Below are 27,566 nucleotides of genomic sequence, written 5' to 3' on the forward strand. Positions count from 1 at the left end.
ATGACAGAGTTAAAAAAAAAAGATGTCATTAAAAATAGATGGAATGGACGTTCAAAGGGTAAAAGAAACAATTTTTAGGAGTTATGATTGATGAAGATTTTACATGGAAGTCACACATAAATTACATAAAAGGAAAGATGGCGAAAGCCATTGCTGTTTTACATAAAGCTAAATATTCATTAAATAGTTATGGATTATTAACATTGTACAATTCATTGATTGTTCCATATTTGACTTATTGTGTAGAAATCTGGGGATCAACATGTACAACTTATACACAACCTTTATTTATTTTGCAGAAAAGCGCTTTAAAAGTGATTGGCAACAGTCGATTTAGAGATCCATCTAATCCATTGTTTATTAAGTATAGGGTACTTAAATTTCATGATTTAGTTGATTTGAAATTACTACAAATAATGTACCAAGCGAATAACAATGCCTTACCAATAAACATTCAAAATATGTTTGAAAAAAGAGTAAGTAGTTATAATTTGAAGGGCATAGAAGTCTTTAAAAAACCAAGATTCAGAACCAAGATAAAGGAACGGAGTATTGCAGTGAATGGTGTAAAACTATGGAACAACCTCAACAAGAAATCAAAGAATCAAGGTCACTTAAATTATTTTTAAAAACGTATTAAACTTGATGTATTTTGTAAGTATGAAACTATGAAATAAGTCAGTGGGCTGTGACAAAGCCAAAAATGTAATTTGTTAATAATGTTTAGAATGTTTGAAGTTTAAAATATAATCTATTAGGGATGCAGTCTTTTAAATAATGGTTAAAATTAGGAAAGAAGTCGGTGGCATGTGACAGTCATAGAAATGCAATGATGTCGATTTATGATGCTTTGCAAGATTGTATTGTAAAAAAGGGGCAGAATATATGACTTGTTCTTCCAAACTGCTCCTTTTCGTTCAATGGTTTGTAATGTTTTGTTAATTTTGCTCTTCTGTTTTTTTTTTTTTTTTTTTTTTTTTTCTTTTAAATGAATGAAATAAATCCTCAATAATAATGTGATTTTTGGATGTATTTATGGAAAGTCAATTCCATCAGCCATCTTGGAAAACAGGTATGAAGTGAGTAGCGAGTACTGCTGTGTCTATGGCATAGGGAGGGGCAACGGTTTCACATGACAGAAACCATATGCATTGGCCAGATCGAGGAATATAAATAGAGGACAGAAAAGCTCAGGGCACAGAGGGAGTGTTACTTCATTCTCTGCATGGGACACCATTAAACCTATTCAGGGCTTTTGGGGTCCATTGGACCCCATGGCATTTGCTTTCTCCATACTGTGTTCACTAAAGTCCTGAATAGGGTTAAGTCACAAAATCTTACATAGAAAGCAGTTGTTGGCTGCTATATTTATGTGTAAAATGTCATTTAGTGCACCTTTAACAAGCCTGCCTTTACTGCATCTTGCCTTTCTACTGCCACCTAGTGCTTTGGAGAACAATGTGAACAAAGAAGCACAGACATAAACATTTTCTCACTTTAAAATTGATAAGCACACAACGACCCTAGAGAGAGAGAGATTAGTTATGAGAACCTGACGTGTGGATGTAACCGGAACACACCGAATCCAGATATCAGCTGTTGCTGATATCAGTCAAGAACATCTGCATCAACATACTGCATGGCTGTCTTGGCTTCATATTCAGTGAGACCATAACACGGAGATGATGGGACAGATGGAGAGAGCGCAAAAATCAGCAGGTGGTTGTGTCTTTCTTCATCTTTCATTCTTTCTTAATGCATTAATGTCATGACTTGCTTTCATCCACATCCTTTAAACTGATTACTCTCTCGTGTTAATATGCAGTCCTCAGCAGTCACGTAACAGTCTCCTGCCTGTGGAGCACATTTCTGTTTATCTGCTTTCAAATGTCAGTTTAAAGTGTGTGGGTTGACGGTGCATATTAAGCAGTGATGTGTCACAGAAAAGGTGGAGATTTGGTAAAGTGCAGCTATTTGTCCTCTCTTTCCTTCTTATTTCCTCCATTTATCTCTCTTGTGTGTGACGGGACAGCAGTTGATGTTGGCAGTATAGTGACTGTGTGCACGCCCTCGTTATCAGTGTGTGGCAGATATCGCTGTCAGTGAGGACGTGTATGTGTGAACGAGAGATGCGTAATACAGCAAAAAATGCGAAGCAAAAAACATAGGTTGCGTCTGTTTCTGTGTGTATTTTCTTGTCTTGAATGTGTAGCTATTTGTGATCATCTTCACAAAGCGTGATACTTTTTGCAGTTACATTATCAAAAACATGGCACATGGTAACACACGGTTGTGCATAGCTGTGCAAGGTTGTGCACATAGCACCGCATGGTGATGCACAGTAATCCACTATTCCATATGGTAGTGCATAGTAACGCATGGTAGCCCATAGTTGCACATGGCTCTGCACAGTAATCCACTGTCCCACATGGTAGTGCATAATAGCACATGGTTGCACATGGTCATGCATGGTAGCCCATACTTGCATATGACCATGCATGGTAGCATATGGTTGTGCACAGTAATCCACTGTCCTACATGGTAGTGCATAATAGCACATGGTCATGCATGGTAGCCCATAGTTGCACATAGGGTTGCCAACTCTCTGAAAAAATAAGGGACACCTCACCAACCGGCCAACTGACCACTGCCTTCACCCTTCCCAGCGTCTGTGTGAAACGATTTTTAACCATTTGATTGCTGACTTGACCCTGAATTTAGGTAGATGCATACATGTATTTGTTCTGATATGAACACGTGGAAAATAAAATTATTTAGCAATTTATTTTTAGTGCAAAATAAATTTTCACTCACAATTTCAATATGAGCATTCTGTCTTCTTTAAAAATAAATCTCTGTAGTGCTATTGTATAAATTAACAAAAAAAAAAACAATAGAAAATTTGCATCATCCAAAACAATGTAACAGTGCACATTTACACATTTAGTGTAATAAAAAGTGCAAAAAATAAAGTCTGAAAAGTAAACAATACTGTTGTAGTGCACCTTTTCCACCCAGCCATTTTCCTTTTCTCATTCTCCCCTGTATTTTTGCATTCTTTTTTGTTTGTTTGTTTTTTTGGAGGAGGAGTAACGACGTTACAGACATTGCTGTCCGTTGGCATATCTGCAGTGCCAGTGTCGGTGTCTGTATCAATATCAGCCATGCTGATTTGTTATTGTCGTCCAGCGACCGTCGTCGGCTCATGACGTCGGTATCTTCTTGCGAGCAGATGTCCCTCGACCAATGAGATAAGAGTGATTCTGTATTGTCAACTCGTGTCTGTCAGCTCATTGGTGAAAAGCAGGAGAGAGGCTGGGATCAAATTTACTGTAAGTTTCCATATAAAGCGCCAGTCAATTCCATTGACATTTTACAGACTTTTTGATTCTCACAGAAATACGGGACAAACTGCGTCCCGTTTCAGGTCAATACGGAATGCACACTTTTATTTCCAAATAAGGGACGATTCCGCTTTTCAAGGGACGGTTGGCAACCCTAGTTGCACATGACTGTGCATGATGGCATATGGTTGCACACACAGTAGCAAATAGTCGTGCGTGGTAGCACATGTTTGTGCACTGTAATGTATAGTCATGCACAGTTGCATTCATGCCTTACAGCAACAAGGTTTGGGGTTCAAATCCCACCCAATGTCTCCTTATCTACTTTTGTTGCATGCAATTCCTGAAGCATTTTTGCTAATCGCAGGGTGCTGGTGGCCACAAAGGCCACTGTTGCTTGTTTTGGTTTATGCACGTCACAACCAGCAAGCATGCACCCTGATAAGACAAAGATGTGCTGCTTCACCACACACGCCATAACTTCAAAGGGCACAAACATGCGAGCACATAATGTTGAACATAACAGTGTCCCCTCCAAAACACCCACACACAGTCCATCAACTAAGTTCCTCCTTCCTTCATTTCAAGTGTTACGCAAGCATCCATAGATTTCCCAGTTGACCTGAGGAGACACAAAGCCTCTCTACTTTTACGCCCACTTCACTCCCACAAACAGAGCAAAGGATGGCTGCAATTAAACTCATCCAAGATGCTGATGTGTGAGCTGAATGACACAGTACAGAATCTTTTCCAAGAACAGGGCCAGTGGGACATTAAGAACAAGAAAAGCCTGAACTTGGTTTAAAGTTTGTGTAAAGACTGCGTGGGAAAGCATGCAGCTGTGACCGAACATGTGCAAACTCAAAATGTGAAAGCAGTGAACACAAGCCAGTTGCCAACTGTGGGGAAAAAATGTCCAGCATCATTATGGAGAAATAAATTTCGTAAAAAAAAAAAAAAAAATGCGGATGAAAAGCTCACAGCTCGCTTTACTTCGTAAAAAAAAAAAAAAAAAAAAAAAAAAAAAAGCGGATGAAAAGCTCACAGCTCGCTTTACTTCGTAAAAAAAAAAAAAAAGCGGATGAAAAGCTCACAGCTTGCTTTACTTCGTAAAAAAAAAAAAAAAAAATGCGGATGAAAAGCTCACAGCTCGCTTTACTTCGTAAAAAAAAAAAAAAAAAAAAAAAAAAAAGCGGATGAAAAGCTCACAGCTCGCTTTACTTAGTAAAAAAAAAAAAAAAAAAAAATGCGGATGAAAAGCTCACAGCTTGCTTTACTTCGTTAAAAAAAAAAAAAAAAAAATGCGGATGAAAAGCTCACAGCTTGCTTTACTTCGTTAAAAAAAAAAAAAAAAAAAATCCGCAGGCTAGTAGGCCATCAGGCCAGCGGGCAAATGCCCGGTGTGCAATACTATCAGTCCAGCGGTGCTGACAACGGTAACAAGCTGCACCTTTGCTTCTCTTTAGTTTTCCACCACCTGCAAGAACAGAGCATCAGTGGGTGACATAGTCAAGAGGACTGTACAACCGGACTTTTTCCACTATATCTCCAAAAACCTCAGGCCCAAACCATCTGAACATGGCACATGGGTCGTCCCAGTGGGACAGATTTGCATAATAAATACATCAAGGAGTCATTGAGAGAAAAATTATTTGGGTTCCTAGATGCCGTTCAGCCTGGGGTTGGCAATTCCGCTCAAACCAGATTCAATCCAGATTGCTTTCTAGCCGGAAAGTGTTCAGACCAGTTTTTCAAATCAGGCTCATCCTATACACGCATCCAAACCCAAACCAAGTCAAGCCAAAAGAAATGTGTCTAACAGTGGGAGTGCAAGAGTGAGTGTGTGTGTGTGTGTGTGTGGTACGACAGCGCGGGTGTGTGTGTGGACGTGAGTGTGGGGGAGTGCAATCTGTACATGGGGTTGTGTGCTTGTGGATATAAACATTACAGCGTGGGTGTGTCATCTGGACATGACACACTGAAGGGAATGCAACTGGCAGATTTTCTTGGCGAGAAGGCGCCACAGAGAAAGAAGGCTGTTTGCTGTCCTCGCCACTGCAGCTGCACTGGACGCCGCCGCAGTGGACAGGATGCTGTGTGCGCACAGATGTAATGAGGAAGCATGATGTCATGATCACGGAGTGATCCGCATTCTAGCCACATTTGTGTTCAGAACTTGGTGAATCCGGCACAAATTTGGCTCAACCTAGCCGGATTTGAGCCAGACTCAGCAAGAGCTACGTTGACGTCAATTTGGCAACACTGATGTTCGTCAACACGTTTAAAATCTCGCTGTTCATGCTGAAACACCGGCAAGAGTTGCTCCGCTTCCACTACGTCACCTCTGCTTGCACGCCGTTACAGCTCCATTCTCCTCTGCCGGCCAACATTGGAGGCATGATTGGATGCATCACCTCCTCTGGATCTCTTAAGCATGAAGAATACCAGAAATATGAAGAAATGTGAAGGAATATGTAGAACCCGTGTCGACAACACACCAGTCGCAAGTAACGTAATTGCAGAATTACATCGAGTTTATATAGGTTTACATCACATGACGCCTCAAACGATGAGTCGACAGTCAGATCCGCCAAGTAATGCTACTGCTCCATGGAGTGCGCTACCAATGCACCTGCCCCCCGATGGCGAAAGCTGAACTACATCCAATAGTAAGTCAATGGGCCATCGCCAAATGTCGTCCTCTGTTTCATTTCATTTATTTATATAGCGCCAAATCACAACAAGGTTGCCTCAAGGCGCTTCACACAAGTAAGGTCTAACCTTACCAACCCCCAAAGCAACAGTGGTAAAGAAAAACTCCCTCTGAGGAAGAAACCTCAAGCAGACCAGACTCAAAGGGGTGACCCTCTGCTTGGGCCACGCTACCGACACAAATTGCAAAACCTCTGAGCTACATCAACCTGCATTGAAGACAGGAAATTTTTACCCCTGGAGCAAACCTTCTCCTGCGTTTCACAGAGATTTTTAAGAATCAGCAACACCAGCCAACATCTGTGAATGGGCCTTTAGGTACTGCATTACTTGAGCTTGGCACACATTTTTTGACTGACTATAGGGTGCACGCACGGTACCACATGACCATAGGGTTCTATGTCTATCTGCTGTAATTACAGCTCCTTCACCAAATTGGGTGATTCTTAGCTTTGATTGGTCGAGCACAACCAACTTTGTCAGTTAGTGGCGGGTGGAACAAGAACACTTGGAAAACTTGCAGGACAGCATGTACTGTCCAGAAGCATGACTAGTGAAACTTGATTGGTCATAAAATTCTACAGTCATCCATTGTGGAATTTCACACAGAGCTGAGCGGGGCATTTCCCAGTTTACAGCATCTAGTTAGGAATGATGAACTCAAAGCATTCTGACCAGCAAAACAGGTTTCTGTCACATTTTCATGTAATTTACTGGCAATATAGTCTTCCATCATCAGCCCAGTTGACTTGACGAGACAAAGCTTCTAAGACAGACAGACAAAGGAAGTATATGTTTTCCGAATATACATGTTTGTTCCTTATTCACCACATGATTTAGATTACTGATACCCCAAACGTATGAGCAGCATTCAGTACTGAACACTGATCACTTTTGGAACCAGAAAAATGGTTAAAAACTGTATCAAGATACAGACACAGATTTTTTTTTTTTATTGTCCTTGTAACAAGTACAAGGAAAGTTAAGGTGCAAGCCTTTCAATGCAAATGTAAACCACAAGAGTCTGGGGAAGAAAATAAAATAAACATAAAATTTAACAGGATGAAAAAGGTGTGTTCAAAGCACAATTTTAAAAAGTAACAATTATAAGAACATAGTAGCAAAAGAGATTAAAGAGATAAGTATGTACAAAACTGTGAACATTTCAGTGGCAGTGGATATTGCACATAAGAAATACTGCACTCATTTCAAGTGTGGCATGTGACCTGGCTGTTTGGTTTGAGTGGCATTCATAGGTCTAACAGTAGTTGGTAGAAACTACCAAGATTGCATACCAAAGAAATTCTTTCTAACATTTAAATTTTCTCTAAACATTTTACTTGTCAAAATTATTATTATTTTAAGTAGTATTAGTAGTTGTACTAAAAAAAGGCTTCAAAACTGGACCTGTAATCTAGGGGTATTGTGAGGGGGGGACATCCTTGCCCCACGCCCCCATTCCATCTAGATTCGCCCCTGCTTTGGCGTTTGAGCACAAAGAATGGATAACATTTATTTATGCAGAAAACATGACCAGATTTACAGGTCAAAGTTTTATTGCATTTTCACATCATGCGCTCCCCAGAAAGAGAGTTTAGGTGCATTTGAGTGGAAAATAGTGTTATGCCAAAGCCCCACAACTTCCTTCAGTTTAAATTAAACCCCAAACAAAATTCCGCTCCATAGTCCACTCCAGTGGATCACCTCGTCCAAAAATACATTTTGTCAGCCAGTATTTAAGTACATGTATGACAGACAATTTGGGGATCCTGATTTTTCACATTTATTTCTGACTAGCTGAGTTACCGTTCTATGAAAATTCAGTAGGTATATATTATATTCCAATTCTAAGGTGGAACTATGCTAGTATACTAAGGTATATCTAAAAAGGAAGCGTAAAAGAGTAGAGTAGAGCCACTTAGGTGCCTGGTCTTGAGAACCAGGGATGGTAGGTTGAAAAGCTTTTTTATCCCATGGAAACTCTCCCTACCCACCCAAGCAGCTCAAGAAAAAAGGATATATATATATATATATATATAATAAATATTAAGGGTAATAAACAACATATACAACAAATATGGTATTATATAATATACAGGAGTAGGTATTAAAACCTAAATATTAATACAGGAGAAGATTGTAGTATAGGTAATTTAGTATGTAGACTAGTAGTAAAATTAAATTATAGTTAGTAGGCTAAGCTATAAATATGGTATTTCTTATAGAAACAGAAGCTATGATGTAATGTGTATTGGTATCTATCTAAAGTAACTCTGCTATGCACAGTTAATACAGAATAATTTTAGCCATGTCGTTGTATATTTCATGTCCCTTTACTTAAAGTACAGGAAGTTGCATTGCACTGTGTGTATGTTGTTGTCATTCATTTTCATAGAGCAATTTGTGACATTCTTGAGACTAAAGTGAATGATGATAAAAAGGTGATAGCATGTCGTATCACTGCAGTGCTGTGGGATATAAGATGTTCTTAGTGTCTCTGTAGATGTTTCCCCAGCTCTATTACATTTCATCTGTTTAGCACTTGGGGTTTTACAACCTAATGCCCCTTGCTTTTGGGAGACATATCGACAGTGTGCATGCTGTACACAGCAGGTACATTTTAAGTAAAAAAAAAATGCACACCTTAACTCACATGCAGTGCGCACTGGTCCGTTCGGATTCTAATTAAAGTCCACCCTCACCAGCTGCTACTACATAGTAAGTAAACTGTGATGATGCTACCTGACCTGAGTACCATGTGAACTGTGAAAATAAGGGCTCCAGGGAGCTGGTCGTGATCTAATATTACCGCTGACCGTGTCCGTCTCCGTTGGAAACATTACAGGACAAGTTTTAACATGCCCAGCTGTTAAACAATTTCTCGGATACTCACTCGACTGAAAGCCATCGAAAACCGCCTGAATCTTACGAATGGTTATCAACATGGAGGTGTTTTGCTGTGGCGCCGTGCCATGAGCGGCTGGGTGCCGCCGCGTGAATCCGTCCGCACGTCTTTCATTACAAAATCTCCTTTAACAGTGGAATTTCCGGATAAACTGCTGATCCCGAGCTCTTCTGAAACTTCTCTGTTCTCTCACGACGTCCTGGGTCAACAGAGGCTTACATTTGGAAGTTTTCAGCTCGAAACAGGCTGACGATGGCGGCTCAGAGTGCGGCGCTGTCCGGCTCCATGGGTTGTCCTTAAAGCGACAGTAACACTCCATAATCTCTCATCAGCCGTTAAAATTTTCACCGAAAACTGTCTGAATTTCTCGACTGGTGTCCACTTGGATGTGTCTCAGTTTCTGAAAAAATTTTGATCAAGCAAAGCACCAGTCTCTCAGGAAGAAGTCAGACAAAGGAATTCCGACGAGGGGGGTGGACCAGTGCTCACTAGAAGCCTGCACACAGGCGAATGACGCAACCGACAGGCATGAAAAAACTCACGCATGCGCACAAGGGTTCAAGCTTGTCTGACGTAATCGCACGTGATTCAAATCCATATAGTTTTTAAAAAAAATAAAAAGGTCGGTTTCTTTTCTAATAGACCTCGTGTGTGTGTGTATGAGGGTAGGGCTGAAAAGTTCTAAGGCTCACTATGATGCAGTTAATGCATTAACTTCATCATAGAACATCATCTCAGCCTACCCTCGTGTATAGATAGATAGCTGACTGTGATCCAGTCCTGACAACCATCCTTAAGCTGGATTTTTGATCCTGATCACTAAAGTATAGATCCCGATTTGTTTGATCTTGATTGCTGATCTTTGAGCCTGAACACTGATTTTTAGTCCTGAGTGTTCACGTCTCAAAGGAATTAAGATCAGACATCAAAAACCCACCCATTTACCCCAATTTCATTGATCGTGAGTACAACATCAAAGCAATCAGCAGTGAGGATCTGAGATCAGGATATAAGATTAGGATCAAAGATCATTTATAAAATGTTTGTATGCACAGTTTATGCTCCAATCTGCATACCAATGTTTGATAAATGAGGTCCCAGGTGTCAACAAAACCAGTTTGTAAGCCTATTTCTGTCAATCTCGCCCCCTCTCCTGTTTGTGGTCTGTGCAGTGCATGTCTCACAGAGCATGACGTATGTCAGAGTTGGGCCCCTGTCCCACTGGGGAGAAGATTAATTGCACACGAATTGAGTACAGAAATTACGGGCGTTCATTGTTGTCCGTAACAAAAATGGCCAAAAATGACAAATGTCCCAGTATGAATTACGGATATATTAATAATATATAGCAAATATATGATGAACAACCACGGTTATATAACACATTCCCACTGTAGCCAAGTGCTTGCTCACAGGGGGTTGTTTTGACCGTTGGGGTTTTACATAATTATTGTATGGCCTTGCCTTACAATATAAAGCGCCTTGGGGCAACTGTTTGTTGTGATTTGGCGCTATATAAAAAATTGATTGATGTAGTGAGGAAACAGATCCGACACAATGAGATTATCACGGCAGTATTAAGGGTGTATTATGAATGCATTGCGCACGTGTTGTGCGTGCACGGCATCTGCATTGCAGTCATAAAATAAGCGCACTCAGGCCATCGGCATTACTATTCACACCAACAATACAGCCTCTGGAGCAAGTGCTGGACTTGGACAAGTTGATCAGAGTTAGGCCCCTGTCCCATTGGGGAGAGGATCAATTGTGCATGAATTGAGTACAGAAATTACAGGTGTTCGTTGTCGTCTGCAACAAAAAAGGCCAAAAATGACAAATGTCCCAGTATGAATTACAGATATATTAATAATATATAGTGAATATATGATGAACGTGGGTTTATGTGACGTGTTTGTTATGCATTTACAGATTGTCCGCAAAGCAGATGTAATAAAGACGCTTTATTCGTGGCCAGTTTGTATGCATTCGCTACAACATATTTTAGTTTGATGTGGACATGATGGGCACAATATATATGTTTTACACATTGTCCCAGTCCGCTGCCAAGCCGCAAATCCCCGTCAGTTGCAGATATCAGTGGTTAACAGCAGATATACAGCGCATAGAGTGAGTATGAATTGAGTATATATGGAGTATGTAAGGCGGATGTTATCTGCATTCAGATTTTTGAACAGCTCAAAAATCCTGGCTGCAGACATGCGTGCCTCTGCGGATGATCACGGGCGTATTCGGATGACGGCCGACTCATACAGGCATGTTACACGGATATTGCGGATGTTTGGCGAATATGGGCCAATTTTGTGCGCAATCCATACACAAAATCCTCCTAAACACCAGTGGGACAGGGCCCTTAAAAAGAACCATTTCAGGGATAAAATGTTACCTTATTTTACTTTTAGCAAGAGTTTCTACATGCAAAATGAATTCTATGACTTTAAGATCCTTTTTGCGCAATATGACCTCTTTAATGTCTGTACGGACGGACAAAAGATGTGTACAGTGGGGTAACAACAACGCCTTCAGTGGTGTTTGTGCTGAGGATAACGTGCGCTTCCTGTCTCTCTATTTCACACAGTGTAGATGCCTGGAACTTGATGTCACACAGTTGGTATTCATCAGAGATGGAGAGGTCTGGACATGAACTCCAGATGTTTTTTCTCCCAGTCATTCTGTTTCTGGTGTGCAGTCAAAAATTAAATGCAGATTCATTAATTTTCTTTTAATCTCACATTTATCCTACATTATGTATAACTTTACTGTTAAGTTGCCGTGGAAAAAGGAAAAACATTTCTCCTGAGTAAATAAATGCCTCTTATTTGCCAAAAAGAAAAAAAAAAAGCTGACTAACTCATTCTCTTTCTCACATCGGTGTCACTGTGCTGCTACTATTTGGCCAAATGGCTCCTTTTACAACGGTCACAATGCCCTCAAAATATCAAATCCCAAACCTAGACCACGTTTTTAACTTAAATACCTTCACATCTTGATGACAGGCACGACTGGGACACAGATGATCACGCAGGACATGTTGACTACTTCCAGACGAGCCCCGTACTGTGTCGTCTTACATTTGAGTCGACAGGCCACATCTTTCTCTGATTATCCCACACAAAGTGACGAAAGACGACGTTCCCACAGCGATACAGCCTTGTGAGAATCTGCATCCAGTGCATTGTGGGATTGTATGGAAACTATACCTATGCACTCACAATTACAGTGAGCAAAATAAATATAAATCAATAAAAAATGTGTGTGTGTGTGTGGGAGGCATAAAAGGAGATGCACTATACACTTTTTCAACAAAACCATATAAATCATTCAGTGCCTTCAAAACAGATTTTTAGCCAAAATATGCCATAGATTTTGAAATAAAACCAGATAAGTACTATTGTGATATATGTCACAGACATCTAAACTGAGCCATTTCATAAGGCTGCTTAAAGCTGTATGGCCTTTGTTTTTTTTTAAGGTTTAAGTCATAAAAAAGCATTTTTTTTTTTTTTGGCACCACTATTATTTTATTCCTTAACATTTAAATAAGGGATTAACAATATGACTTTGCCAATATGATCAAAATTTGCTCTGTCTAGAAACAATTTAGAATTTTGACCCCTGATGGGTCAAAATTCAAATGATCAGATGCCATGCTATACATTTGGTAGCAACGTCATTGATCATGTGGGGGCGCCCCCAGAACTGTTAGGATGCTTGGAAGGACATGGCGACTGTCAACTGGTGTAAAAGGAGGCTGTGTGATGTCAGCTCACTCAAACAAAATAAATCAGATGGTGGAAAATGCTCAGAAACAGCTTATTTCTGTAAAATCAAATACTTTTCTCATATATTTTGTAAAAGCTACCAAGAAAACACTTCTAAATCCAAAAAACACTGTTTTGATATCAGATTAAAACTTCTGAAGGTATTTACTAGACATCTTAGGGATGCTCGCGTGCACACCTCTGGAACACGCATCAAGCAAGTGGGTCAGGTCAAAGGTAATAGAAAAACCTCACATGTATAGACACACTTCCTCCTGCAGTTCATCTGCACGATGGTGTGTGAGGTAAAGGCGATACTCACTATGGAATTCCCCCCAGATAAATATGCTCTTCATTAAAATGAGCTGTGATTTTGCAACATGTTACGAAAAACAAACAAGCCCCACATTATAATGCTTGGATTTCAGCAAAAATTAAATGTTGCCAGTTTTGTGAAATGTGAAAGGTGGTACCCCCTTTAAAGATTATTAAACACTGTGCGAATGCTTATGTGGGTGCTGGGAGTTAATGGAGGATAACTGACACAGGTAGAATTGATAGTAATAACATTTGTGTCATGCTGGAAGATCATCAGGTAGAATATTCAGGTCGAACATCAATGAGCCTAAAGAGTTCATTTTTACCAAACGGACTGGGAATGGGCGCAGAAAAGTCACGATGCAAAAAGACCAAAAAATAAACGTGCAAAAGCACATACAAGAACTCTTTGTAGTGTGTGTGTATGTGTGTTGGCAAGTGCAAACAAATTTCTATTCACAGGATGAATAAGTGACACCTTTCATCCTGTTTTCATTGTCAGACTCCTCTCTTTTGTGCTCTCCTCTCTCTCAGATCTATTTGTTTGGCCAATCCTGACCCGGTGATCTCTAAACCTTTACACAGCTGTCTCTGTTCACACTTTTCTCACACAGATCTGTTTTACTCCCGTATCAAGGTCTTATAATCCCAACAACATCAGGCCACAGGAGACCACAGGCGAAGAAGCATTTGTAGAATTTCACTACAGGAGTATTCTGTGACAAAACCACTGTGCGTGTTTTCTCCAGGTTGAGTTTATTGAACGCCTGACTGGTGTTCAAACAGACATCAGAGCTTGTTATGACCTTCACACCGCCTGCATACCACACAACACACAATGTATTGTGAAAGCCGTTCACAAATATGCCCGTAAAATGGCTCGTATTTACTCTTGACCACACAACTATTCTGACTTAGGCACGCAAGAGACACACACAGACGGACGTCCTCCGCAAACAGGCACTTCCTCTCTCTGATGACTTAAACAGATGTGTGCGTGCTCCACAGGGAGCCGCTGATCTCTCTCTCCGAGCTTAAACATGATGTACAGCGGCGTATTACCGCACAAATCCAAGCAGGTGGGTCAGTGGAATCTGACATCTCGGGCTGGATCACAACAGTCGCATGTATTGTAAAACAATCACCAGACTTTTCTGTGGGTACTGACAGTGTATCTTAATGACACTGGTGAAATGTAACACTAAATTTGATACTGATGTTGTTTGGAATAAAATACATGTACGTGCCGTGCATCTGGAAAGTATTCACAGCGCTTCACTTTTTTCCCCATTTTGTTAGGTTCCAGCCTTATTCCAAAACAGTTTCCCCTCAAACGACTACACACAATAGCCCATAATGAGAATGTGAATTTTTTTTAGATTTCTGCAAATTTATTAACAAATGAAAACGAAGAAATAATGTAATATATAAGTCGATATAATATATATATATAATTTTTTTTTTTTTCCTCAAAAGTCGACAAACATACCCAATAATGACAGTGTGAAAAGGCTTTTTTTGGTATTTTTGCAAAATAAAAAACTAAGAAATCACTTGTACGTAAGTATTCACAGCATTTGCCATAAAGCTCAAAATTAAGCTCAGGTGTGTCCTGTTTCCAATGATCATCCTTGAGATGTTTCTACAGCTTAATTGGAGTCCACCTGGGGTAAATTCAGTTGATTGAACATGATTTGGAAAGGCACACACCTGTCTACATATAAGGTCCCACAGTTGACAGTGCATGTTAGAGCACAACCAAGTACGAAGTCAAAGGAATTGTCTGTAGACCTCTGAGACAGGATCGTCTCGAGGCACAAATCTGGCGAAGGATACAGAAACATTTCTGCTGCTTTGAGGGTCCCAATGAGCACAGTGGCCTCCATCATCCATAAATGGAAGAAGTCCAGATCAACCATGACTGAGCTGGCTGCCGCTCTAAACTGAGCAATCAGGGAGAAGGGTCTTAGGAAGGTAACCAAGAATCAGATGATCACTCTGTCAGAGCTCCAGCATTCCTCTGTGGCCCACCATCTCTGCAGCAATCCACCAATCAGGCCTGTCTTGTGGAGTAGCCAGACAGAAGCCACTCCTTAGTAAGGGCACATGGCAGCCCACCTGGAGTTTGCCAAAAGGCACCTGAAGGACTCTCAGACCATGAGAAACAAAAATTCTCTGGTCTGAGACAAAGATTGAATTCTTTGGCTGTGAATGCCAGGTGTCAGTTTGGAGGAAACCAGGCACCATCCATACAGTGAAACAGGGTGGTGGCAGTCATCATGCTGTGGGACTGTTTTTCAGCAGCAGGAACTGGGAGACTAGTCAGGATTGGGGAAAGATGAATGCGGCATCCTGGATGAAAACCTGCTCCAGAGCGCTCTTGACCTCAGGCTGGGGTGACAGTTCATCTTTCAGCAGGACAATGACGCTAAGCACAAGCCAAGATACCATGGAGTGGCTTCAGGACAACTCTGTGAATGTCCTTCAGTGGCTCAGCCAGAGCCCAGATCTGAATCTGATTGAACATGTGTACCACAGGTCCACATCCAACCTTATGGAGGAGTGAGAGGTGCTGCAAAGAGGACTGGACAAAACTGCCCAAAGATGGGTGCAACAAAGTTGTGCGATCATAATCAAATCAACTTTGTTTATATAGCGCCAAATCACAACAAACAAGCTGCACCAAGGCGCTTTATATTGTAAGGCAAGGCCATACAATATTATGGAAAAACCCCAACGGTCAAAACGGACCCCTGTGAGCAAGCACTTGGCAACAGTGGGAAGGAAAAACTCCCTTTTAACAGGAAAAGAAACCTCCAGCAGAACCAGGCTCAGGGAGGTGCAATCTTCTGCTGGGGACTGGTTGGGGCTGAGGGAGGAGAACCAGGAAAAAGACATGCTGTGGAGGGGAGCAGAGATCAATCATAATGATTAAATGCAGAGTGGTGCATACAGAGCAAAAAGAGAAAAACACTCAGTGCATCATGGGAACCCCCCAGCAGTCTAAGTCTATAGCAGCATAACTAAGGGATGGCTCAGGGTCACCTGATCCAGCCCTAACTATAAGCTTTAGCAAAAAGGAAAGTTTTAAAGCCGTAATCTTAAAAGTAGAGAGGGTATGTCTGTCTCCCTGATCTGATTGGGAGCTCGGTTCCAGAGGAGAGGAGCCTGAAAGCTGAATGGCTCTGCCTCCCATTCTACTCTTACAAACCCTAGGAACTACAAGTAAGCCTGCAGTCTGAGAGCGAAGCGCTCTATTGGGGTGATATGGTACTATAAGGTCCCTAAGATGGGACCTGGTTATTCAAAACCTTATAAGTAAGAAGAAGAATTTTAAATTCTATTCTAGAATTAACAGGAAGCCAATGAAGAGAGGCCAATATGGGTGAGATATGCTCTCTCCTTCTAGTCCTTGTCAGTACTCTAGCTGCAGCATTTTGAATTAACTGAAGGCTTTTCAGGGAACTTTTAGGACAACATGATGATAATGAATTACAATAGTCCAGCCTAGAGGAAATAAATGCATGAATTAGTTTTTCAGCATCACTCTGAGACAAGACCTTTCTAATTTTAGAGATATTGTGCAAATGCAAAAAAGCACCATATTTGTTTAATAGTGTCATTACTGCCGACGTGAATTACAATCTTACCAAATTTACGCTTAGCCTTAGCCAGCAGTTTCAAATTTCCTTCAATGGCCCCCGGAAGACTGACTATGGTTGCTGGTGTTGCTAACTTCACATTTCTCAAAACAGTCACCAATAACCAGAGTTTGATCCTCGGCGGGTGTGTCGCCGAGTGGGGAAAAACGGCTAGAAATGTGAACGGGTTGGCGGTGTACACGGGGCTTGTGTTTAGGGCTATGCTTCCTCCTCACAGTCACCCAGTCGGCCTGCTTTCCCGGCTGCTCGGGATCTGCTGGAAGGGAACTAACGGCGGCTAAGCTACCTTGGTCCGCACCGACTACAGGGGCCTGGCTAGCTGTAGAATTTTCCACGGTGCGGAGCCGAGTCTCCAATTCGCCCAGCCTGGCCTCCAAAGCTACGAATAAGCTACACTTATTACAAGTACCATTACTGCTAAAGGAGGCCGAGGAATAACTAAACATTTCACACCCAGAGCAGAAAAGTGCGGGAGAGACAGGAGAAGCCGCCATGCTAAACCGGCTAAGAGCTAGTAGCTGCACTAAGCTAGCGGATTCCTAAAAACACACAGTGAATGTGTAAATAATTTAGAGGTGATTCAGCAGACGGAGTGCTTTAGTTAAGGCACGTGAAGATTACACTGTGAAACAAATCGTTATCTAGATCAATCTAACTGCGCAGATTAAACAGCTAACAGATACAGCAAAACACCGCTGTGCTCCGGAACAGGAAGTGATACAATACCGCTGTGAGAGCCAACCACCAGTAGAGGCAGGAAGACTTGAGGCTGTAATTACTGACACATGTGCATTAACAAAGTGTTGAGAAAAGTCCAGTATCAGGGGTCTTCAGCTGGTTCAGAACGCTGCTGCCAGACTTCTGACACGTAGCAGAAGGTCTGAAAATATCACACCTATTTTGGCATCTTTGCACTGGCTCCCTGTCTCTGTGAGCAGATTTTAAGGTTTTGTTATTGACTTATAAGGTTTTTCATGGACTGGCACCATCTTATCTGGCTGATCTGGTGGAACTTTACGTGCCGACCCGGGCTTTGCGGTCGCAGGATGTGGGACTTCTCTGTGTTCCCAGGGTGAAAAGAAGTCAGCAGGTCTGACTTCCTTTTGGCATTGTGCACCCACCCTGTGGAACAGTCTTCCTGCGACTGTGAGGCAATCAGGGTTTGTGGACATTTTTAAGTCAAGACTGAAAACCTATTTTTATTCTTTTATGAATAGTTTTTATTTTTTTATCTGTTTTATTCTTTTACTTCTGTTTTTAATCATGTATTTGAATTTTTTAAATTCATTTTTAATTATTTATTTAAATTTTATGTTGAATTGTTTTATGTAAGGTGCCTTGACACAGCTTTGCTGTGATTTGGAGCATTATAAGCTAATTAAATTGAAATTGAAAGAATGTGAACACTTACGTACATGTGATTTCTTAGTTTTTTAAATTTTTAATAAATTAGCAAAAAAAAAAAAAAAAAACTTCATGTTGTCATTATGGGGTGTTGTGAGTAGAATTTTGAGGTTAAAAAAATGAATTTACTTCATTCTGGAATAAAGCTGTAACATGACAAAATGTGGAAAAAGTGATACTTTCTGGATGCACTGTATGTATGTACAGTTGTATGTAAAAGTTTGGGCACCCCTGATGATTTCCATGATTTCCTTTATAAATCATTAGTTGTTTGGATCAGCAATTTCAGTTAAATATATCATATAGCAGACAAACAGTGATATTCGAGAAGTGAAATTAAGTTTATAGGATTAACAGAAAGTGCACAATAATTCTTTAAACAATATTAGGCAGGTGCATAAATTTGGGCACCCCAACAGAAAAAATACATCAGTATTTAGTAGATCCTCCTTTTGCAGAAATAACAGCTTATAAATGCTTCTTATAGCTTCCAATGAGATTCTGGTTGAAGGTATTTTGCACCATTTTTCTTTACAAAACATCTCAGGTTTGTTGGTTTCTGAGCATGGACAGTATGCTTAAAATCACACCACAGATTTTCAATAATATTCAGGTCTGAGGACTGAGATGGCCATTCCAGAATGTTGTACTTGTTCCTCTGCATGAATGCCTTAGTGTTTAGGGTCGTAGTCTTGTTGAAAGATCCAGCCCCGTGCAACTTCAACTTTGTCACTGATTCATGAATATTGTTCTCAAGAATCTGCTGATATTGACTGGAATCCATGTGACCTCAACTTTAACAAGATCTGCTTTAGCATACCTCAAGCGACTCTGTGGTGTTTTCAGAAAAGGCTTCCTCTGCATTACAGCATCATTATTAGCATCTCTTTGGTCAAAGTGCGCTGTACAGTTGAACGATGCACAGAGACACTATCTGCAGCAAGATCATGTTGTAGATCTTTGGAGGAGGTCTGTGGGTTGACTACGACTGTTCTCACCATCCTTCGCGTCAGCTTATCTGAGATTTTTCTTGGCCTGCCACTTCAGGCCTTAACTAGCACAGTGCCTGTGGTCTTAGATTTCCTCACTATGTTCCTCACAGTGGATACTGACAGCTGAAATCTCTGAGATAGCTTTTTGTATCCTTCCCCTAAACCATGATGTTGAACAATCTTTGTTTTCAGGTCATTTGAGAGTTGTTTAGAGGCCCCCATGTTGCCCCTCATTAGAAGAGATGCAAAGAGGGGAAACATTTGCAAATGGCCACCCTAAATACCCTTTCTCATGATTGGATTCACCTGTGTAAAGAGGTCAAGGGTCAGTGAGTTTGCCAAACCAATTTTGTGTTCCAATAATTAGTGCTAAATGTATTAAAATCAATAAAATTACAAGGGTGCCCAAATTTATGCACCTGTCTAATTTTATTTAAATAATTATTGCACACTTTTTGTAAATACTAGAAACTCTGTTTCACTTCTCAAAAATCAGTGTGTTTGTCTGCTATATGATATATTTAACTGAAATTTCTGATCCAGACAACCAATGATTTATAAAGGAAAATCATGAAAATTAATCCATTTGATTGCTTTGGGTGAAGAGACTCCATCTCAGACGAGAAGCTGCGATCCGAAATGACGCTTGCGCACCAGACCTGGGTGAGTGTGATACTCACGCAGTGGACAGATTGACTAAACTATAGATCTGATGACGTCATCTAGTTGTGCAGCAGATTACTAATAATCAGCATTGGCCTGCAGTTTGTTTGAAAAACTGATAATCTCAGCATTATGTGTTTTTGTTGTGGTGCTCAAAATGACGCTTTAAAACCCAGCACCGCACGTATCGTGCACCCAGATTTCATGACACCTCTCTTTTCTGACAAGCAACAGAATTTTAATTTGTGAACTCCTTGTCAAGCTTGGTGTTACCACCTGGGGTGTAAGAGGATTGCAAAGAGCAAAATGTTTGTGTGCAGAAGGATTATAACTAACAGAGAGAGAAAAGCCGACGACAGACGGAATGCTGCAGGAGAGCGGCCGTGACGATTCCCTGTCCACAGAGTGGCATCTTCCACAAACATACTGGGAACATGCCAGCCTGTTTGTGGTTATGGAAGAAATAATGCAGATGGAGACTTCAGCACAACACAGTAGTAAATCAGAATCTACATTTGCCTCGGTGGTACATATTTATATTCCACAATGTTTCATAAACAAACTGTTCTGCTGTAGAATTTACCACACTTTTTTTTATTTCCAGTCCCAAATTAGACAACAATTTCATTGTTATTATCAGTTTTAGGTTTTTATTGTTTGTTCTGCTACTTAAAAAAGTGGGATCTATAAATCCAACCCTTCATGGTCGTTATGGATCCAAGTCGGGGATCTCTCTCTAACCTTGCTTGGGATTGTTGTTGCTATCGCTTCCTTCTAACAACATCATGCTTTATCCTATAGTCTGTCCTATAGGTCCCCTGCCAGAACCTCAATACATTTCACAGAAAACTCCCATTTACATTGTTTTTTTGTTGGCGGATTTCTGTTGACTTTAGACTTTGTCTGAAGCGACTGGACTGCAAAATATGCAAATATCTTGTATTGATCTGCATATGTGTGCCAGGAAGATACCATGAAAAATGTCTGAGTAGCACCAAAGGAAGCTATAGTCCACATGAAAGACATCTACCCCAATGGCTTAGCTTCTTCAGCCACTCTAAATTCGCTGTTTCGCAGTTGTCCGTGACTCACGCAAGAGGTTGGTTTCAGCAGAGTTCCGGTTTAAGGCAAAATGTAAATACACCTCATGAAGTATGGACAATAACACATCGGGGCACAGCAGAAGTCCGTCACAGGTGCTACACCTCTTCTAGATAACCCTCTCAACTTGGGAGAACATGTCATCATAATCGCTCATGAACTCACGGAATTGGTGCCATCCACATCCTCACTAGCCATTGTTTACATGGCTTTAACATGCCACAACCCTGCTGATGCCATGGTGCATTCTGGGAAGCACAGGGGGATTATGGGAAATGTTAAAGTACTGATTGGAGAAGCAAGAAGTAGCTATATATTCTCAATCATGAAGGAACCCCACCAGCGACTTAAAAACTATGACCGAATTTATTTAAGTTTTAAATAAAAACTTGTTGGAAATATTGGAAATGTTATAAAAAAAAGACTGATTCATCACAGACTTTAAGACTGATATAGATCTGTATAGGCTGTAGAGAAAGTATGCAGTACAATGAGTACTACTCTAGCTGTGATCTACAGGAGCCATTCCCGAACTTAAAAATAATGGGGTCCACTTTAAAATATGAGCATCTTCTGGGGTCATCACAAATTTGATTGACATATAAGATGAAGTATTTCTGTAGATATATTATGTTGAACTACGTAGATCAGCTCAATAAAGTATAACACATACTGCCATTTAAATCTCATGGCTTTGTTAAATCATTTATGATTGCATGAAAAAAAAATCTAATATTTTAAGGCCTTTAAAAGTTTATGACAAAACTGGGAAAAGGCATTTTAAAAAAAATACTTTTCATTTATTTTAAATGTATTTTTAATGACTTCTCATGGACCATCTGCAGGATGGTCAGGACAGGAACTGAAATAAAAGATTGTTTCCATCTAAAGGGCGGAGAGCAGCAGAGCTGTGACTGAGTTTAAAGCACACACAAATAAAATTATGCACATAAATCTGTGAAGGAATTATGTGTTATGTTAAAGTAAAACACACCGTATTTGTAAGTTGAACAGGTCTGATGTTATTAACTCCCTATTGATAACACTATACTGCATATGTGGATCAGTGTACAGTTTTAAAGAAGCTCTGGTGAGAAAGTGACATGTGACACTATTGCTGTGTGTGTGTGTGCATGAGGCAGACAAAGAGAAGCACTGTGTAGACACTTCAAGTGTGTGTGAAGCACAGACGATACGTCTCAAATGCATCTCAGGACACTGTGTCCCTTCTCGCTCCCTGTAGCTGTCAACTAAAACAGGCACAGGTGTCATTTCTGTGAGATGTAATCTTCCTACCACAGTGCCTACCAGCCACCCCCCCCCCCCCCCAAAAAAAGAAAATGTGAACTGCCAGATTATATTATATAGTTTATAGAGAGGCGGTGGTTTAAATGGGGTAAAAAAAAAACACTTGAGCAAAGACTTTGATCCCCACATTGCCTTGGATGGCAGCATGTTGACATTGGTGTAAGTTTGTGTGTGTGTGTGAATGGATTAAATGTTGACATTTCTTGACTGTCTACATTGCACAGACAAGTACTGTAGAAGTGCAGTTTACATTGTGGAGCGATGTGCAGTGCAAAAAGAATGAAAATCAACTAAATAGTATATATATATAAATAGTAATATTTATAAAAAGAGCAATCTGAGATTTCTGACGTCTGCCAATCCGCATTTCTATCTGTGGTGCCAATTTGGTGAGAATCCCCGAAGTAGTTTTGAAGTAATCCTTCAAAGCCTATATAAAGTGAAATCCAGATCCATAGTCTAATATCTATCTGTGGTGAAAATTTTGTCAAAATCTGTGCAGTAGTTTTGATGTAATCCTGCTAACAGACACACAGACAAAGAAATAAACGCCAGTGATTTGATTACATCCTTTGCAGATGCAGTAAACACAAATGTTTCAAAGGTGTGATCACTTTTCATGTTATCTTTCTGAGTGACTTATGTAATTGCTTTTACAAAAATTGGTTTGGATTTAATCAGGTGTTTCCAATCATTGTATTACTGAGTGTAATTTTGTTTTCGTGTACTGTGCAGTACCTACATGTACTACCAAGTCAGGACTCATGAAGCATTTGTTACTTTGTGAGCACTTTCGATGCGAACGCTTTAAAAAAGTGTTCAAAGCAAAATGAAATGCCTTGAACTCCTAACTTTTTTTTTTTGACAGCAAATGATGCATGAGGCCTCATTTGACCATAACTACCATCACCTGAGGTCAGATTGATCGATCTGATTGATTGAACTAATTCATTTCGTCAAAGAAATAGGACAAAAAAAAAAAAACATTATTTGATTGCTGTTGGAATGCGAAAATTTAGATATTTCAAATTGGACTTTCTGTTGATCTATTACTGAAGAAAACCGTCAATTCCAGGGTGTATAAAACCTTTTACAGAACTCTGTGGAGTGGTTGAAAGGAAGCTAAGATAATATAATGGTAATATTTTCCTTCAAAGCCTATCTTCAGTTCTCCTGGCCTGGTGGAGCAGAACAACTCCTATTTGATGGTGTTTTATAAAACAGTGTAAGTCACACATTATGCATATGATTAGTCATTAACAGTAATGGTGTGAAGGCTGGATTTCTAATGACTTAGAAATCTGCTGTGATCATTGTGGGCTGGAAACATCTGATGAAGAAAACAGACACAAATGGTGTTTGATTGAGTTAGACATTAAATACATTCATTTCTATGGTAGATACACAATGTGATCTCTCTTTCTGATTGGACACATGACATGCAGTGCCTTGCAGAAGTATTCACCCCCTTGGGCTTTTAAATATTTGTTTATACCATTTCGAACACAAAGTAACTCAGGCTCATGTTAAAAATTCAAAAATGATCCCTTTTAAGCTCGAGCTGAAAATAAACCTTTACAAATTCATATAAAAAATATATATCAAAGCTAAGATGATGGGTTGCATAAGTAATGGCACCCTTTGGCATAACACATGCAACTTTTAGTGCCAGCCTTTTTTTGTACAAATCAGGGGATGGATACATTAACATTTTCAAGTCACTGAATATGTCTCGTACTTCATTTACATAAGTCATTAAAAAATACAAACAGTATGGTAAATCTATGTGGCGTAGACAGTTTTCAAAATCTGAGTAAACATGCAAAAAGAACAGTGAGGGAACCCACCAAAACACACACGACAACTCTGAAGGAATTATGGGTTTCAGTGTATGTGGTTGGAGAGATTATGTATAAGACAAATTTGGCCTTTTGTATCACCACTCACAGGTTCATGGGGGAGTGGAATGAAGAATTTTCATAAAAGGGAAGGGTTCAGATCTAGACTTGAGTCTCCCATGTGTCTCCTGACAAACTGTAGCTGGACTTTCACGTCTGCTTTAAAAAAAAAAAAAAAAAAAAATCCTTTTCGGTTCCACTCCAGCATGGTATTATGTAACATGATGCAAAATACAAAAATTGCCCTATTCCCAGACTTTCCAATCGCAGCCAGAGAAGAATGTAACTCTTTGAGAGTTGTAGTGTGTCTTGGTGGCTTCCCTCAGTAGTCTCCTTTTTGCACGTTCACAACGAGAACTGTCTACTCCACACATGTACATGTAACCATCCCCTGACTTATTTAAAGTAAAATTGCTGTAAAAGTGATGATTTACTTTAGTTATAATAAAGGGCACCATTAGTTATGCAACCCATCATCTTGGCTTTGATATTTTTTATTTAATTTATATGAAGTTATAGATATTTGCCTTCAATTTGAGGAAATTTTAGAAATTTTAATGTGAAGACACTTGAATTACTTTCTGTGTTGGAAATGGCATAAAAAATTAAAATGTGTAAAAGCACAAGGGGCTTTTACCTACCCAACGAGCAAGCACTTTGGTGACAGTTTAAAAAAACTTCCACAGACATTTTTTTTTTTTCATTTATAGGAAGAAACCTCCCGCAGACCAGACTCAGTGGGGTGGCCATCTGCTTTGACCAGACCAATGAAATACAACAGAACACCACAGACTCTACTGCATGTGTTCTAAGAATTATGAGTAAAGCACATCTGGACATTTACAATGTGTGAACACATGCATGTGCATGAATGTAGACAACAGAGACAGTGAAGACGGTTTGTCAGGCCTGTGGTGTGCAGTCATCTATGCCTGTGGAAGGGATTCTGCTTGCATGTGTATCCATGGTTTCCTTGTGTTTGCTTGTTTTTCTTTTGCTGTATACAGCCTGTAATGTCATCATTAGACTAACAGACCGATGTGACTCAGCAGTGCTCTGGCAAAGACAGTTCATGCAAGACCTGGGTGATTAAATCAGACCATATGAGTACATTTTTTGATGACGATGATGATATAAACTATATTTTATATCATTATCTCTGCATGATCAACTACAGCTACAGCCTGTGTAGTTATCATGTGAAAGGAAGAAAAGGGCCACTGAGGCAACCTGCAAACACATCCAATAAGTGGCTGCAGATTACAAACGTGCAACTTGACAAGGAGACTGCAGTGAATGGAGGCTACACAATAGCTTTGGTTTGGAAATATTTCTTATTTGTAATGTTGGATAAAAAGCCTGTTACCTGTGCCAAGAAGGACACAAAAACAAGAACGGTTGTCTTCCAAGGAGGTTATGTGATCACTATTTATTATCTGTCTATCAACATCTAACATTTAAACCTTCTTCAGCACAGTGACATAATTATAATAGTCATAATACTCATAATAATAATAATGACAGAAATCCCATTTTACACAGTTTCTCCAACTATAACTTGAGCTCAAAACAAACATTTCTAACCTCAAGAGCACGGTTTCGTATGCATTTATGAGAAGATACTTGGACTGAATGGACCTAATTTCAGTAGTGTACACAAAAACTGGCTGTGAAGACAGTGTATTTCCATTTGGGGTGTATATAAATGCACTTTCATATTTAAGCGATGGGGAAAAACAGCACACATAGAGCACTAGAAGCAAAACAGATGGGTTTACTATTTTCATTAGGCATGAGCATATTGCAGCCCAGTTTCACGGCATGTCGTGATTCAGCAGCACAAAATATACATTAATCTATTGGTTCGTGTGGTTGTCATGAAAAGCACCTCATTTTTGTCACAGTAGCACATATTGATTCTAATACATTCTGTGATGGCTGCATGAAATTAAGTGAAGTGGGGGGGGGGGGGGTCAGGGGTGGTTAAGGTTAGGGTTTGGGGTAGAGTAGGGTTAGTAATAGTGAGAAAAAAAAACCTGTGACGAAAATTTGAATCATTTCGTGACGGGAGCACGAAACAAAGATGTGAGACTGGGCTGCATATTGTAGCATGAACATAACATCACTCACTGAAAGTGGCACCTCTCCATCCCCTAAAACTGTTCCAGGTGCATAGTGCAGTGGTATCAGGAAAGTGGATGCAAATAAAAGGGACTTGTGTCTACTTAAAGGATTATGACCAACCTGTCAGAGTGCATAGCAGACACAGACCACCAAAGCTCCCTGAGATGAAGCATGCAGCAAGATTATGTTTTTGGTTTTGTGATGTTTACTTTTATTTCATTTGATGATTGTTTTCCATTCAGTTTTTATTATGCAATTTACACATACAGTGATGCCAATCTCTGAGGGTTTTTGTGTGTGTGTGTGTGTGTGTGTGTGAAATTTCCTGAATAAAATGTGAGTTTTTGTCTCTCCCCCGATTCTGTTATTTTTTTCCTTTCTCATGTGGACATAATAGACCATCAATAGTGCCACTGCTTTTTTTTTTTTTTTTTTTAAGATTTAAGTCAAAGAGAATTTTCTCTGGCTCTGCTATTCCTTAGCATTTAGATAAAGGATTCATAATATATTGCCGATATGATCAAAATTCATACTGTCTGAAAAAAGTTTAGAATTTCAACCCCAGAGGGGGCAAAATTCAAGTGATCAGATTCTATAACCAACATTTGGTAGATTTACAAGAAATCTGATAGATGTTAACATAAGATGGGTTACAGATAATCTCAAAACCTAACACATGCACACATGCGCTTCCTTCTGTAGTGAGTCTGCATGATGGTGATGAAGGAAAGATGATATTCACTATAGAATTTCCCCTCAGAAAATATGTCCTGTTCATTAAAATCAGCTGTAATTTTGCAACATGTTACAAAAAACCCTACAGTAAATTATAATGCTTCGATTTCAGTAGAAACTACATTTTCTGTAAAAAAAAAAAAAATGCGGATGAAAAGCTCACAGCTCGCTTTACTTCGTAAAAAAAAAAAAAAAAAAAAAAAAAGCGGATGAAAAGCTCACAGCTCGCTTTACTTCGTAAAAAAAAAAAAAAAGCGGATGAAAAGCTCACAGCTTGCTTTACTTCGTAAAAAAAAAAAAAAAAAAAGCGGATGAAAAGCTCACAGCTCGCTTTACTTCGTAAAAAAAAAAAAAAAAAAAAAAAAAAGCGGATGAAAAGCTCACAGCTCGCTTTACTTAGTAAAAAAAAAAAAAAAAAAAATGCGGATGAAAAGCTCACAGCTTGCTTTACTTCGTTAAAAAAAAAAAAAAAAAATGCGGATGAAAAGCTCACAGCTTGCTTTACTTCGTTAAAAAAAAAAAAAAAAAAAATCCGCAGGCTAGTAGGCCATCAGGCCAGCGGGCAAATGCCCGGTGTGCAATACTATCAGTCCAGCGGTGCTGACAACGGTAACAAGCTGC

General features: G+C 39.8%; 1 protein-coding gene and 2 long non-coding RNA genes across 6 annotated transcripts in view; 1 reads left to right on the forward strand and 2 right to left on the reverse strand.

The window, feature by feature from the left end:
• Positions 1 to 27,566, reverse strand: part of LOC117528339 — a 639,388-nt gene that overhangs the window by 142,624 nt on the left and 469,198 nt on the right. The window lies entirely within an intron of this gene.
• LOC117528329 (Na(+)/H(+) exchange regulatory cofactor NHE-RF2) overlaps positions 1 to 27,566 on the reverse strand; it is a 108,167-nt gene that overhangs the window by 40,476 nt on the left and 40,125 nt on the right. The window lies entirely within an intron of this gene.
• On the forward strand, positions 8,793 to 22,368 carry LOC117528338. Its single transcript, XR_004565737.1, has 3 exons — positions 8,793 to 8,875; positions 12,768 to 12,770; positions 22,353 to 22,368. It is a non-coding gene; the product is annotated as an uncharacterized LOC117528338 (long non-coding RNA).

This window comes from Thalassophryne amazonica, chromosome 16 (assembly GCF_902500255.1).
Source record: "Thalassophryne amazonica chromosome 16, fThaAma1.1, whole genome shotgun sequence".
NCBI lineage: Eukaryota > Metazoa > Chordata > Actinopteri > Batrachoidiformes > Batrachoididae > Thalassophryne > Thalassophryne amazonica.